This window comes from Stegostoma tigrinum, chromosome 37 (assembly GCF_030684315.1).
Source record: "Stegostoma tigrinum isolate sSteTig4 chromosome 37, sSteTig4.hap1, whole genome shotgun sequence".
NCBI lineage: Eukaryota > Metazoa > Chordata > Chondrichthyes > Orectolobiformes > Stegostomatidae > Stegostoma > Stegostoma tigrinum.
Genome location: NC_081390.1, coordinates 23,387,092 through 23,400,326, shown reverse-complemented (window position 1 = coordinate 23,400,326; position 13,235 = coordinate 23,387,092). Strand labels below are relative to the sequence as shown.

Sequence of the window (13,235 nt, the reverse complement as noted above, 5' to 3'; positions counted from 1 at the left end):
TCCCATATTTATACTTCGTTTGCCAACTTTTGTCCACTTACTTAACCAGTTTTGGTCACCACAGGTTAGGAAGAACGTGATTACACTGGAGTGGGTGTAGAGGACATTCACCAGGACGTGGCCTGGGATGGAGCATTTCAGTGAAGAAAGGCTGGTTGAGCTTGGGTTGTTTACTTGAGAGCAGAGGAGGCTGAAAGGGGGCGTCTGGTAGAGGTGTACAAAATTGAGGGGCATGGACAGGGTGAAGCGAAAGCAGGTATTCCCTTTAGCTGAAGGGTCAATGACGAGGGGGCATAATTTTAAAGTGAGAGGCAGGAGGTTTTGAGAGGATTTAAGGAAAACTTTTCAATGAGATGGTGATGAGGGTCATGAATACAATATCTGGGAGGGACGTTGAGGTAGGAAACTGCAAACCTTTTGAAAAGTTCTTAGATGAGCATTTGAAGTGTCACTAATACTCAAGATTATGGGCCTGATGTGGGAAAGTGGAATGAGTACAGTAGTATATTTTAGTAGTACAGACTTGATGGGCTGAAGGGCTTCTTGAGTATTGAATGATTTGATGAGGTAGATAGAATGGGAGGAAGCTTTGAAACATAGGTGACATAGGCCTAGTACCTTCTTTCTGTGTGCCCTATGTAAATCAATTGGCTCATTGAAGCCTTTTTATAAAACACCCTCCCCCAGCTTCGTTTGGACCAGGTTTTTGATCGTGTGCCCTAAATTCTCCTTATGGGGCATAGTCAAGTTTTGGTTTATTATCCTGTAAAGCGCTTTGAGACATTTTTACCATGCAGCAAAAACTATGCAGAAGCAAACTTGTTATCAAAGCCCTTCACTTGTGACCACCCAGATTTGGTGGATATTTTCAGCAAGTAATGTTTCGTGCTGCCACAGAGTTTCACTAAATGGCCTGAGGTGACTGGTTTCTAGTTATTGGCTGTTGTGGCTTGGATTGCACTGATTTCATTGAAAGGATGGGATTGGGCATTCACTCAAATGATACGTTCACAGGGCAATCTGTCAATACCTAGATACCGCAAAACCAAAAGATATAGGAGTGGAACTAAGCCCTTCAGCACATTGAGTCAGTTCTGCCACTAAATGAGCACATGACTAATCTGATAATCCTTAGCTCTAATTCCCAGTCATTTACCCATCACCCCCATTCCGATCCATCTATCTCAACCTTGAATGTACTTAACGGCCCAGCCTCAACAGCCCTGTACAGTATGGAATTTTGTAGATTCACCACCCTCTGGGAGAGGAAACCTCCCCTGCAGCAGACCCCCCCGACAATCTCTGCCTTCTGTGTGATTCCTTTACTTTGAGATAATGCGGTATGGTCCTCGACTCTCCCACAAGAGGAAACAGCCTCTCCACATCTATCTGGTCAAGCCCCCTGAAGCATCTTGGTTGTTTCAGCAATAATAATACCTCTCATTGATCCTGCTAAATTCCCATGAATACAGGCCCAACCTATTGAACCTCCCCTCATAGGCAGTCCCTCCATACCTGGGATCAATGCAGTAAAACTTTGCTGGAGTGTCTTGGGCACTTTTGAGATAGCTCTGAATGGTCTTGTCTATGCTGCTGGAGTTTAAGTTTTAAATGGCTGCATTTTTGTTTCTTATTCTCCGTGTTCTGTGATAGTTGATGTTGCTGAAAGCATCGAGGTGGCTGAACCCATTAGGTGCACCTGGCATTTTGCAACTGTGAAATATCAGGATTGGTTGCACTTCTTGAAGTTAAATGATAAGCAGTTTTTTTTCTTCTGAAAAGCAAAATCTCCTGCTGTTGAAATTAAATGAGTGCCATGTTGTTTTGAGATTTTATTATTTTTCATTTTGTTTTCCATTGACCAGCCCATCCAAATAAAATCGCGCAGCATATAAGGAGGCCACTCAGCCCATTGTCTCTGCTCACCCTCTGAAACATTCATCCAATTAGGGTCATAAAGACTGAGGTTCCTGCCCTCCCTCTGGAGCTCTCCAACTTTTTCTTGTATCTCGTCCTATTGGAACTATTCCCACCGCCCTTTATTGGCTATGTAATCCTGAACAAAATAATAATTTATACATTAAAGTGCTTTCCTTCTCTCTCTTGGCTGTTTATGAATCATCTCAAGAGTCTCTCTGGTTTTGAACTTTGTTGGTTTTAACCCGACAGTCACCACCCCTCACGCTTGGGGAGAGATTGACAGGGAGAGTTCTTCATGGTAACCTTCACCCCTGTGGGAATGGAACCCACACTGTTGGCATCACTCTACATCACAAACCTGCCGTCCAGCCAACTGAGTCCCACCTTTGTGAACCAAAACTCCTTTGTAAAGAACAGTAATTTTAAGATGTTTATCCATGAAACACCTTGGTTTTAATGATCATGGCTAAAACAAGTCATTAAAACTCAAAGCAGTTTAGTGTGTTCCTGATATTAACCACTTTGTCATCATTACTTTGTCATGCAACTTAAATCAGTGGCCCTCTGGTGCTCTACTCTTTTTCACTAATTTCTCTCTATTTACTCTGTTCACACCCCTCATGGTCTTGACTGACTGTCCTTTCAAATCCATTTTTTACCTTCTGAGGAAAACAGCACAAGCTTCTAAAATTTTATCCTTTGTAAGTTAAGTCCCCGCCCAACATTCCTGGAAACATTCTCTCAAATCTCTACTACTTCTTCTCAAAGTTTTGCATTCTTCAAATGTGGTAACCAAGATTGGATGGCATTCCTTACTCCGACATTGTTCCTTTTCCTTAAATAGTCTCTCATAAGGTTTGGATTATGATCACTGTTGCCTAAATTTATCCCATTGGACACCCTAATCCACTTGACATGAGGGTGAGTAGGTTTAGGGATCTTTGATACCTGTTGAAACAATTGACTTCAATACAAAGCGTAATATGTGGAGACTGTTTCTCCCTTGAAGCATCAGATTTACATTGTGGCTTCACTACAACCAACCTATTTTTGAGGTGTTGCTGTTGAGGTTGGTCAGGCCCTCAAACTACAACATTAAAAACCTCCCTTGTGTTTCACAAAAGTCATGAGAAATTGGTGAACAAGATAGAGAAACTGAGCGGTTCCCTGGTTTCGGGGGTGGGGGAGCATGGAGGTATTTGTGGAGCAGGAGTAATCTGGATGGGGAGACCCTGGTTCCAGTCCCACTTTTGTTCAGAGGTGTGTAGTGACCTCTGTCATCAATTTGGTTAGAAAATAACTATAATGGTTGTCCTGAAAAATAAGATTCCAGAACTTGCTCAGATCCGCTTATATAAAAAAAAATTGCTTTCTTGATTTCAGAGGGCCCTAGTGAGTGTCACTGCGTCAAGTATCACTTTCTTCCCAGGAATGTCCTAACCTCTCTGAACCTCTCACTTTAAGCAAAAATATTTTCCTGGTTTCAGCTGTTGTCTGAAGCACAGACGCTTTACTCCCTTTACTTAGTGTCTGACCAGCGTCCTTTCCATGACCGGCAAGCTTGTGGTTAAAATTTTAGCATTCTGAATGTGTCTTTTCCCAAATTTTATGAAGGTATTCTAAACAGGGATGCTCACCAGATGTTAATCACTTCTCTGTTAGCTGCGGGGCTTTCTTTCCTGCCAAGTCATTAAGCCTTTTTATTTCCCTCCATAATGTGTCCACTCTGCACGAGTGTTCAGAGTTTCTGAAACTGAGACCTGACCATCATCAATCTGTGCAATGTTGTATGATTAAAATTGTACTGATTACATGCCTGGAAAAGAAATGGGAGATGTGCATTTTTATGGTAATTCTCAGAATCAGCCTGACTGGGAGGTGACTGCCAAATGGTATTGTGACTAGAATATTAACCCACAGACCCAGATAATGTACTAGGGGACCTGGATTTGAATCCAGTTATGGCTGTTTGTGAAATTTGTATTCAATAAACCTAGAACTAAGAGTCTGTGATAACAGTGAAACCATTGCGTTTTCCAGTGAGACATTTTATAATGTTAAAGGTGCTGTCTAAATGAATGTTGTTGCTGAAGTGATTAGCGGAATTGTAGTTGACTCTTACATTTGATTTTCAGGAATGCATTCAGACTTTAGCAGATAACATATGCTTCTTCTGATTTTGAATATCAGCATTCAGCAAGCTCACTGAGTGCACAATGCAAATCACGTTGTGTCAAAGCACAGCACATTTGAACTGGTGTCTCCCTTTCTGAAGAAGGGTCTAGACCCGAAACGTCAGCTTTCCTGCTCCTCTGATGCTGCTTGGCCTGCTGTGTTCATCCAGCTGTACACCTTGTTCTCTCCCTGTAGGTGAATTCAAATATCCTCGTGGCATTATCTCTAAGGAGAGCGGTGATTTGACCGTGACTAATATTTATCCTTCAACGAACATGTTCAACTGGATTATCTGGTTACTGTGTTGGTATTTGTGGGAGCTTGCTGTGCACAGATTGGCAGCACAAATCTTGCAACTCTCCCTCCCATTGCCTGGGCAACATGTCCATCCTGGGCCCCCACCAGTGTCACAGTAATGCCACCCAAAAACTAGAGGAGCAACACCTCACATTCTGCCTTGGAACCCTACAACCCAATGTCTCAATGTGGACTTCACGAGCTTCAAAATCTCCCCACCCTGACATCCTCCAATAACCAACCCTCCCTCTCATCCCAACCTCCTTGGCCTGACACAACCTGTCCTCCTTCTCTCCCAACTGTCTGCTCCTCTCACCTCCACTGACCAATCCCCACCACTCTACCTGCATACACCTATCACCATCGCACCTACCTTCCCCAACTCTGCCCCTCCCCTCTATTTATTTCTCAGCTCCCATCCCCCTCCCCCATTTCCAAAGAAGGGTCCTGACCTGAAATGTCAACTTCCCTGCATCTCTGCTGCCTGGCCTGCTGTGTTCCTCCTGCACCACACTGTCTTATCTCTGACTCTGGCATCGGCAGTTCTTATTATCTCTGAGCTGTAGATTCCTGCTTAATAACCATGAAAACTTCAAAAACAGCTAATTGGCATGTGATGGCCTTGAGTGGCCTATGATTCTGAAATTCGCTGTACCAGTGCACATCTCCAATTTCTTTTCCAGACATGAAATCAGCACAATTTTCATCATGAAACATTGCTCAGTTTGTTGATGATCGGGTTGCAGTTTCAGAACACGTGTGTGAAGTGATCATTCCCAGATGAAGCTGTTATCCACTGGTCACCAGTTTGGAGCTTAGAGATTCGCTTTTATTTATTATTGTCACATGTACCAAGATACAGTGAAAAGTATTGCTTTGCTTGCTATCAGGGCAAATCATACTTACAGAACCACATTAGAGTAATAGAACAGAATGCAGAATATTGTATTACAGCTACAGAGAAGCTGCAGAGAAAGATCAACTTTTTAATGTTATGAGGCATCCATTCACAAGTCTGATATCAGCGGGGAAGAAGCTGTTCTTGAATCTGCTGGTACGTGTTTTCAAACTTTTGTATTTGCTGCCCAGAGGAAGGGGACAGAAGAGAGTATACAAAAACAGAAATTGCTGGAAGAACTCAGCAGGTCTGGCAGCGTCTGTGGAGAGAAATCCGAGTTAACGTTTTGGGTTGAGTGACCCTTCCTCAGAACAGTGTGACTGGCGTGGGAGGGGTCTTTGCTTCTCCGAGGCAGTGGGAAGTGCAGACAGAGTCATGATAAATTTGCAGGTAGGTGGTGGAAATGGTGCCTTTAACCCCAGCTCGACTTTTGCTTGTGTTTTCCCCGTCCCAAAAGGTCAAGAGTTATTAATGCAGCCGTACAAATCACTTTATTGTTAAAATAACTTGAGACCGGTAGATCAGGTTCCAGCAGTGTTAGTGCATGTGAGAATTTGTTTCCGATTTGTTGAACCAGATGCTATCCCTCTGTTTTTAACCGTGCTGAGGCAAAGTACTGATCATAGATGCTCAGTTTGCATGGCTTGAGTGCCGGATACCATTTTAATGAAGGTGGATTGATGGCACATACTGAGAGCTCGAGGGACAATCTGACTTAGAGTGTGTTTTAAATTGACAGCGACTGCTTCGTGGCCGTCAGCTGGTTGTCATACCAGCTGGTGACTTCCTTCATTGGGCCCCAGATGGGCATCTGGCGAGTGGGTCAGAGCCGGCAGCATCTGGCTGTGTACTAGACAGTATCATCAGGTAGTTAATTGATCGAAAGGCACTGTCAAATAACAAGTTTATTTCTGACATGGTTTTTTGAAAAAATTTTTTTTTAAAACCATGTATTTCTCAGAGTGGCATCATATATGCAGGCTTACACTTTAAAGATAGAAGGAAAACAACATATGTATGGTACAACTAGGAGAGGGGGAAGAAAGCGAACATTGGGAGATAAAGCTCTCAAGGTAATGTTACCGAAAAGATTAATATACTGCAAGTCAATAGCAGCATAGATCTTCAATTAATAGACATTGATAATGAATTATGGGGATTGTGATCATTTCCATATGCTTTACACTTCCAGACATCATCATTAGATTAAATTTAAATTGTATTGTTCTGCAGATGTGTAATTTGAGTCTGATTTCCCTCTGCTGTGTAAGGGAAAATTTAAGAGCTCGTATGAGAGCCGTCTTGCACAAGTCTCCATTGCCATGGAAAAGCTCCCAGTTCTCGAAAGCTTCAAAGATTCTCGCCCTCGTGTTCAGACTGTCCCTGACCTTGCTTATCTTGCTGAGCTTTCTTCAGTAGTGTGGCCAGCTGATTTTGCTCTAATCCAGCTGCTCTGCCTTACCTCCCACTGACTGTACTTAATCATTAGACATGGATCCGTCAGATTCTCTGCTGCACATCTTGAAACTCCCTGCCAAAACGATCCAGTATTGTCAACACCCCTGTCTTTCTGTTCAAACTCTATGTTTGACTCTGGTTTGGTTTGATCTTGAATCTTTTCTGCTGCCAGTTGCTGCATCTCCCACTTGGAAATGTCTTGTGGCCTCAGGTCCCCATGAGCCTTTAACATACAACCATAAAGTTCTGTTTTATAGATTTTCCCTTGATTTCTCGCTCTCGTGCGCTCTCTCTCCCCCCGCCCCGCTTATTTCTCTCTCTTCCCCACCAACTGTCCCTGTGTCTGCTTATTTCTCTCTGCCTTTTTCTGCCTTCTCCTTCACTCCCATACACAAATTTCACAGTTGCAAATTTTGTTACGTTGATTAAGACTGCTCCCACTGTGGGGAGAACATAAAATGTCAAGTTAGGGATCTACACATAGGAACAGTGGGACTGTGTGGCCTTTCTTCACAGTGCCTTTGAAGTTCAGTGTTGGTTCCCACAGCGCTTCATGCCAAATGCTGACAAAATGTGAGAAACGCTATCTGCTCAACACACACAGGGCCTGCAACTTCAAAACTAGTTGGGAATAAATACCTGCGCAATAGGTTCGCATGCTGCAAGAGGCTGTTCAAACCCTTCTGTTGGCGCAATGCCAAAGCCAGAAACAGGAATCCCACCCTTTTATCTCTGTGTCCTTTTTCAAATCTTCAAGCTTTTCAAAATTTCAAATATAATCTGTTCACCTTCCGTCTAATAGCTTACAAAAGTTATTTCCTGCACAGTTGCCAGTGGCAAAGTATTCACTAATCCACGAATATTATGAAAATTATAATTCTCAGAATCCTACTTTTTTTTTTAATAGACCCAAAATAAAATTAAACTTCAGACTTTTCACCAATCTGATCACAAGTCTCCTTTTGAATTGAGCACGCTGAAATTTGGATGCACGTGATTCCAAATTTGCGATTACCAGTGCAGAAAACCAGAAACTCGGTTATACAAATCTACATGCTGTTATATGTATTCGTGGGATGTGAAGTCACCAGCTGAACCAAATTGCCCTGAAGAAGGTGGTGGTGAGCTGCCCTCTTGAACCGCTGCAGTTTATTTGTTGTGGAAACCCACAAAGATATTAAAGAGGGAGCTCTAACTCCCTTCTGAAGAATGGGACCTGTTCTGGTGAAGGGTCACTGGATTGGAAGCATTACTGCCAGACCTGCTGATTTTTGGCAGCAATTTTTGGGGTTTTTTTTGTTTCAGATTTCCCGTATCCACAGTACTTTAAATTTTGCTTATCCCAATTTCCATCTGCTAATAATCTTGAATCGATGCTTCTCCTGTATAGCCAGGCATGGCTGCATTTCATCTGAAGCTCAGCACTGCTCTGAGTCAGCTGGTCCTATGGCATGACTTAGATTTTTTTTAAAGCTACGTTAATGTCACTGCTCAAAGACACATTGCTATATGTACTGACCATTCCCTCATGCACCGTCACTGATGTGGTTTGTGATAACCATTACAACATTCATGAGGGGAATTGCTAATTAATCTACTTGTGGAGTTAGTTGCATACGAGTTCACTTGGTAACTGGCTTGTGACCTGGAATTCATCACCTGAGCTCTTTTATTCAAGCCCAGCCTGATCCAGAGGTGTGTAGTAACATCACTCAGTAGGAAAAAGCACCTGTTCCTGGGCCTGGCAGACTGGCTGTAAACACATACAGGCAGCAGGCTGAGAGCGGGACATATCTGCTGTCTCTCTGTCTGCTGGTGTGTTCTACGGTTACATTTATATTTGGTGTCCATCAATATTCTGAATGCCTTTAGAGAGGGATGGGCACCTTGAGGGGGTACAATGCTTTATTTCTCCCTCTAACCCCACTGTGATTCAGTTCCATCCCCATCTTGCTACCCTCTCCCTTCACTTTTAATGGTCTAAAACAGGCTGTGCTTGTAAATATCCGATTAACTGTCACGAGTGTTTTACTGATAGCGGTTAATAGTTTAAAAGCAAAAAGAAAAGTTTTTTGGTGGTTGGATTTGTTCAGTTGTCTATGGTGACACTTCTGGATTTAAAAAAATACTACAGACCTAGAAGGGAAGCTGGTTTGCTCAGTTGGCTGAATGGCTGCCATGCGATGTAGAGCAACAAGAGCGTGGGTTCCCTTCCCAGCTTAAGTTACCAAGAAGGATGCTCCTCCTCAACTTTTCCTCTGGCCTGAGGTGCAGTGACTCTCAGGTTGAACAATCACCAGTCATCTCTCTCTAATGAGAGAGTAGCCCTATTACCTGGTAAGACGATAAAGCAGATCCAGGAAAAGCCATTGTGATGTAGCAGTAATGTCCCTACTTCCTGGGTGTAGAGACCCAGGTTTGAGTCTCTCCTGCTGTGGAAGTGTGTCATCACATCTCTGCACAGAGAGATTTTCTAATCAAAGCAGGTCCAGGTTAGTGGTTGAAAGAAAAAGAAAATCATGGTGATTTGGTGATGGGGGAGAAAAAGTCAATTGTGTACAAGTGCACATTTTGATTTTTAAAAAAAGGAGGGGCTCTTGTAGTGCAGAGAGGAGTGCTGTTTTGTGTGCTGTTTCATGATGCAAGTGTCTTCACTTCCAAGTATTATTTCATCTGCAGATAACATTGATACTTATTCACCGTGACTCTCTTGCTGTAAATGCAATGTATATCAATATAATTACAGAGGACAATGCTTAGGTTAAAGTCTCACTTACACCAGAGGTGTGAAATGATTTCTCTGAACAAGTTTGATTAAGAAATGCAAGAAAAATGACCCGGTCCTTCCAATTCTATTTTGATTGAGAAACAAAAACAGACGTTGCTGGAAAAGCTCAGCAGGTCTGGCAGCATCTATGAAGGCAAAAACAGAGTTAATGTTTTGGGTCTGGTGACCCTTCCTCAGAATTTTGATTTAGCCCCTTCTTGCCCTCCCTACCTCTCCCTCACCTTTTAATAGTTTGCATTGCCTTTACCTGTAAATTATTCCGTTGGAAGTACAGTGATTGACTGCTAGTAGTCACTAGATGTAAAGAAAATTCCATGGAGATTGCTGCTCTGGAATAAAAAGGATTTAATTGTGTGTGATAACCTTTCCATATGTTGAGGTTGATCGGCTCACCGAGCTGGAGTGTTGTTCCGCAGATGTTTCATTACCGTGCTCGGTAACATCCTCAGTGCAGCCTCTGATGAAGCGTTACTGTGTTTTCCTGCCTGGTTTTTAAACTCTGGGGTCCGTTGCGATGGATTGCCTCACTTCCAGGTTTCCTCCCTAGTGGAATGTATATGGGGTTGAGTTCAATGTGTTTATCAATAGCCTGCTTCATGGAGTGCCATGCTTCCAGGAGTTCTGCCTGTCCCTGCCGAGCCTGTCCCAGGATCTTGGTGTTCTCCTTGTCCGTGTGGATTGAGATGAGTGAGTATTGGCCGTGTCTTTTTGTAGCCAGTTGGGGTTCATGTCCTCTTGTTGTTAGTTTCCTTCCTGTTTGTCCGATGTAGTGTTTTTTGTAAACAGGAAGGAAACTAACAACAAGAGGACATGAACCCCAACTGGCTACAAAAAGACACGGCCAATACTCACTCATCTCAATCCACATGGACAAGGAGAACCCCCACTTCAACTGGGACAACACCAAGATCCTGGGACAGTCTAGGCAGGGACAGGCATGAGAATGCCTGGAAGCATGGCACTGCACGAAGCAGGCTATTGATAAACACATTGAACTCGACCCCATATACATTCCACTGCGGAGGTAACCTGGAAGTGAGGCAATCCATCGCAACGGACCCCAGAGTTTAAAAACCTGGCAGGAAAACACACCGAAACTTCATCAGTGGCCACACTGAGGATGTTACCGAGCACGGTAATGAAACGTCTGCAGAACAACAAACCAGCTCGGCCAGCCAACCAACCTCAACACCCACAACCCGAGCTAGAGATCTACTCCTAAACCTTGGAATTTCCATATGTTGTGGGCAGTGAAGCAGAGTCAGGGAATGGGTCTGTCCCAGCTGGAACTAGTTTTTGTAACCCACGAGTATTGGCTGTATTTTGGCGTTCAACAATAAACAACGTTCCTTTCCTGTCTGGTTCCTGAGTTACTACATAGCTTTCAACAAGAAAACTTAGAATCTGCAGTGATACCCCAACAAGGTGTGGTGGAAACCATTAGCTGCTGTGCATCGAAGGGATGGCTAGATAAATGCACGAGGGAAGTTGAAGGACAGGTTTGGAGGGCTGTGCTGACAGGGTTTGATGTTGGATTGGAAGAGGCTCATGTGGAAAGCATCAGCTGCCATGTGTCAAAACGATGGTTAGATAAATGCACGAGGCAGGTGGAAGGGTTTGCTGACCAGGTTAGTTGTGGAGTTGAAGGAGTCTTGTGTGGATAAAACCTACTGCCACAGACCAGTTGGGCCTTGCTGTTCTAACTGTGAGAGGGATGTGAGTACATCAACACCTTGCAGTACAGTAGGTTACTGAGCTGGTGGTGCCATTTCTCAGACGTGACAGTAAACTGCCAGCGACAGTCACTATAGGTCGGCACCTCCTCGGGTGAGGTCTGAGGTTGAAAAGGCAGGGCCTTGAGACCCTGTCTGTTCTCTGGGAGTATCCCACGCTGCTTGGGGTGGGCAGAGGAGTACTGTTTTCTGTGTAGTTTCATGATGCAAGAGTCTTCACTGCAGAAAACATTGGGAGTTTATACACAGTGAATTCCCTTGCTGCAAAATGCAATGTACATCAATGTAATTACAGAGGAAAATGCATGTCCTCCTGCAGGAGAGGATGTGATCAGCCTCCTTCCTGCATTGAGGGGCTGTAACTTTAACACCATGAAAGGCAAGGTGTTCTTTGCATTGCTGTAACAGTTGAAAGCTGAATCTGTTGCATCACTGGGTGAATAATAAGAAATTGGTGATGTGCCAGATTTCAAGTTCAAAAGCATCTATCTGGCACTGCCTCAATAGAACATTGACTGACTGCTTTTTCATTATTTAAATTCTGAAATAAACTTTCAGGATTGTTTAAAAAAGTACAGAAAAAAACCTAATATTGTAAACCTGTTCTCAGCATCAACATAAACTAATGACACAGGAACAGAGCCAAACATTCACGAATCCAGGTCAAACAAGTAGAACAGTTTCACACTGGGAAATGTCTTCAGCAAATGTTTTATATTCCTGTCACTGGATGCAGCATTCTCAGGGAAAATACAGTGAGTGTTTTGTGCTGTAGTTTTATATGCCTGTATATCTGAGAGTCTTCCGAGCTTGTTCTTTTTCTGTAGTTTTATATGCTTATATATATCCTGCTCAGTAGGTTGCAATTCAGAAACCGTCTTCGGTGTTCAAATCAACAAGAGTTAGAGCTACCCGTCAACATTGATCTCCCTCTGAGCCTGAATGATCCTCCTGTGGGGCAGGAACACTCACTGGGAACTTGACGATTTGCATGGAGCGGGGTCCAACCGTTGGAATCTTCAGGTTGAAAGTGTTTTTGTGTATTCGAGGTCGCTGTGTTTGTTGGGGGTGGGGGGAATGCTGAGCCAGACACAAGTGCTAGTTAACATCCTTCAGCGTTGTTGCAGGGCTGGGCCATTTAGCTCGTCTCACTGAGAACAGATGGCTGCGCCTTTTCATCTTCAGCCTAGCGTCGTCTCCAGTCCGGAGAGAACACTGAAAGACCCAGCAGGCCTCCCATCAAAATGCTGTACCTGCTGCAGGTTGATGAAAATTTCTCTTCTGATCTCACGCAGGGGGATTTCCACAGGTTGGGTTGGGGAGTGTTGACCGTGTGATGAGCCTGCAGCCAGCAAGGGACCAACGGCTGGGTGGTATAATGATCCTTGGAGTCTCTGTCCTGTTGCACAACCCGGTTACATCTGTCAAAGTCACAACATTTGCAAAGTTGGGTTGGTTAGTGGCACTACCTGATGCGATCTCTAACCCTGCATAGTGGTCTTTCGGCAATACGAGACAGTTTCTTGGCCCAGTGTGGACTTCCCATCTCCATGTGATTCCTTCAAGAGCGGTTCCACTGTGGCTAAGCACCCCTAATCTGCAACTTTAAGGTTAATTTCTTAATTTTAAGCAGAGAATAAAGAAAGTGTGACTCCTATAATTATTGCAATGTTTAACTTTTATCTGTGTTTTTGTTTCAGCCTTGTTCTTAGATACCAGTTTCTTAAGATGGCACCTTGTGCAATGACATTGTACGCTTTAGACTTTTCAGGGCACTCCTGTACTTCTTAAAATTCGTTCGGGGATGAGAGTGTCACTGGCCAGGCCAGCATTTATTTACCCATCCCTAATTGCCCAGTGGAGGGCAGTTTCCTTCCCTAAAGGCCATTAGTGAACAAGATTGGGTTTTGCCCAACAATTAACAATGGATTCACGGTCATCGTTAGACACTTAATTCCGGATATTT

The 13,235-nt window shown here is 43.6% G+C and overlaps 1 protein-coding gene across 1 annotated transcript in view; it reads left to right on the top strand.

Moving 5' to 3' along the window:
- The window catches only part of cdh23 (cadherin-related 23), an 807,091-nt gene that overhangs the window by 123,751 nt on the left and 670,105 nt on the right, over window positions 1–13,235 (top strand). The window lies entirely within an intron of this gene.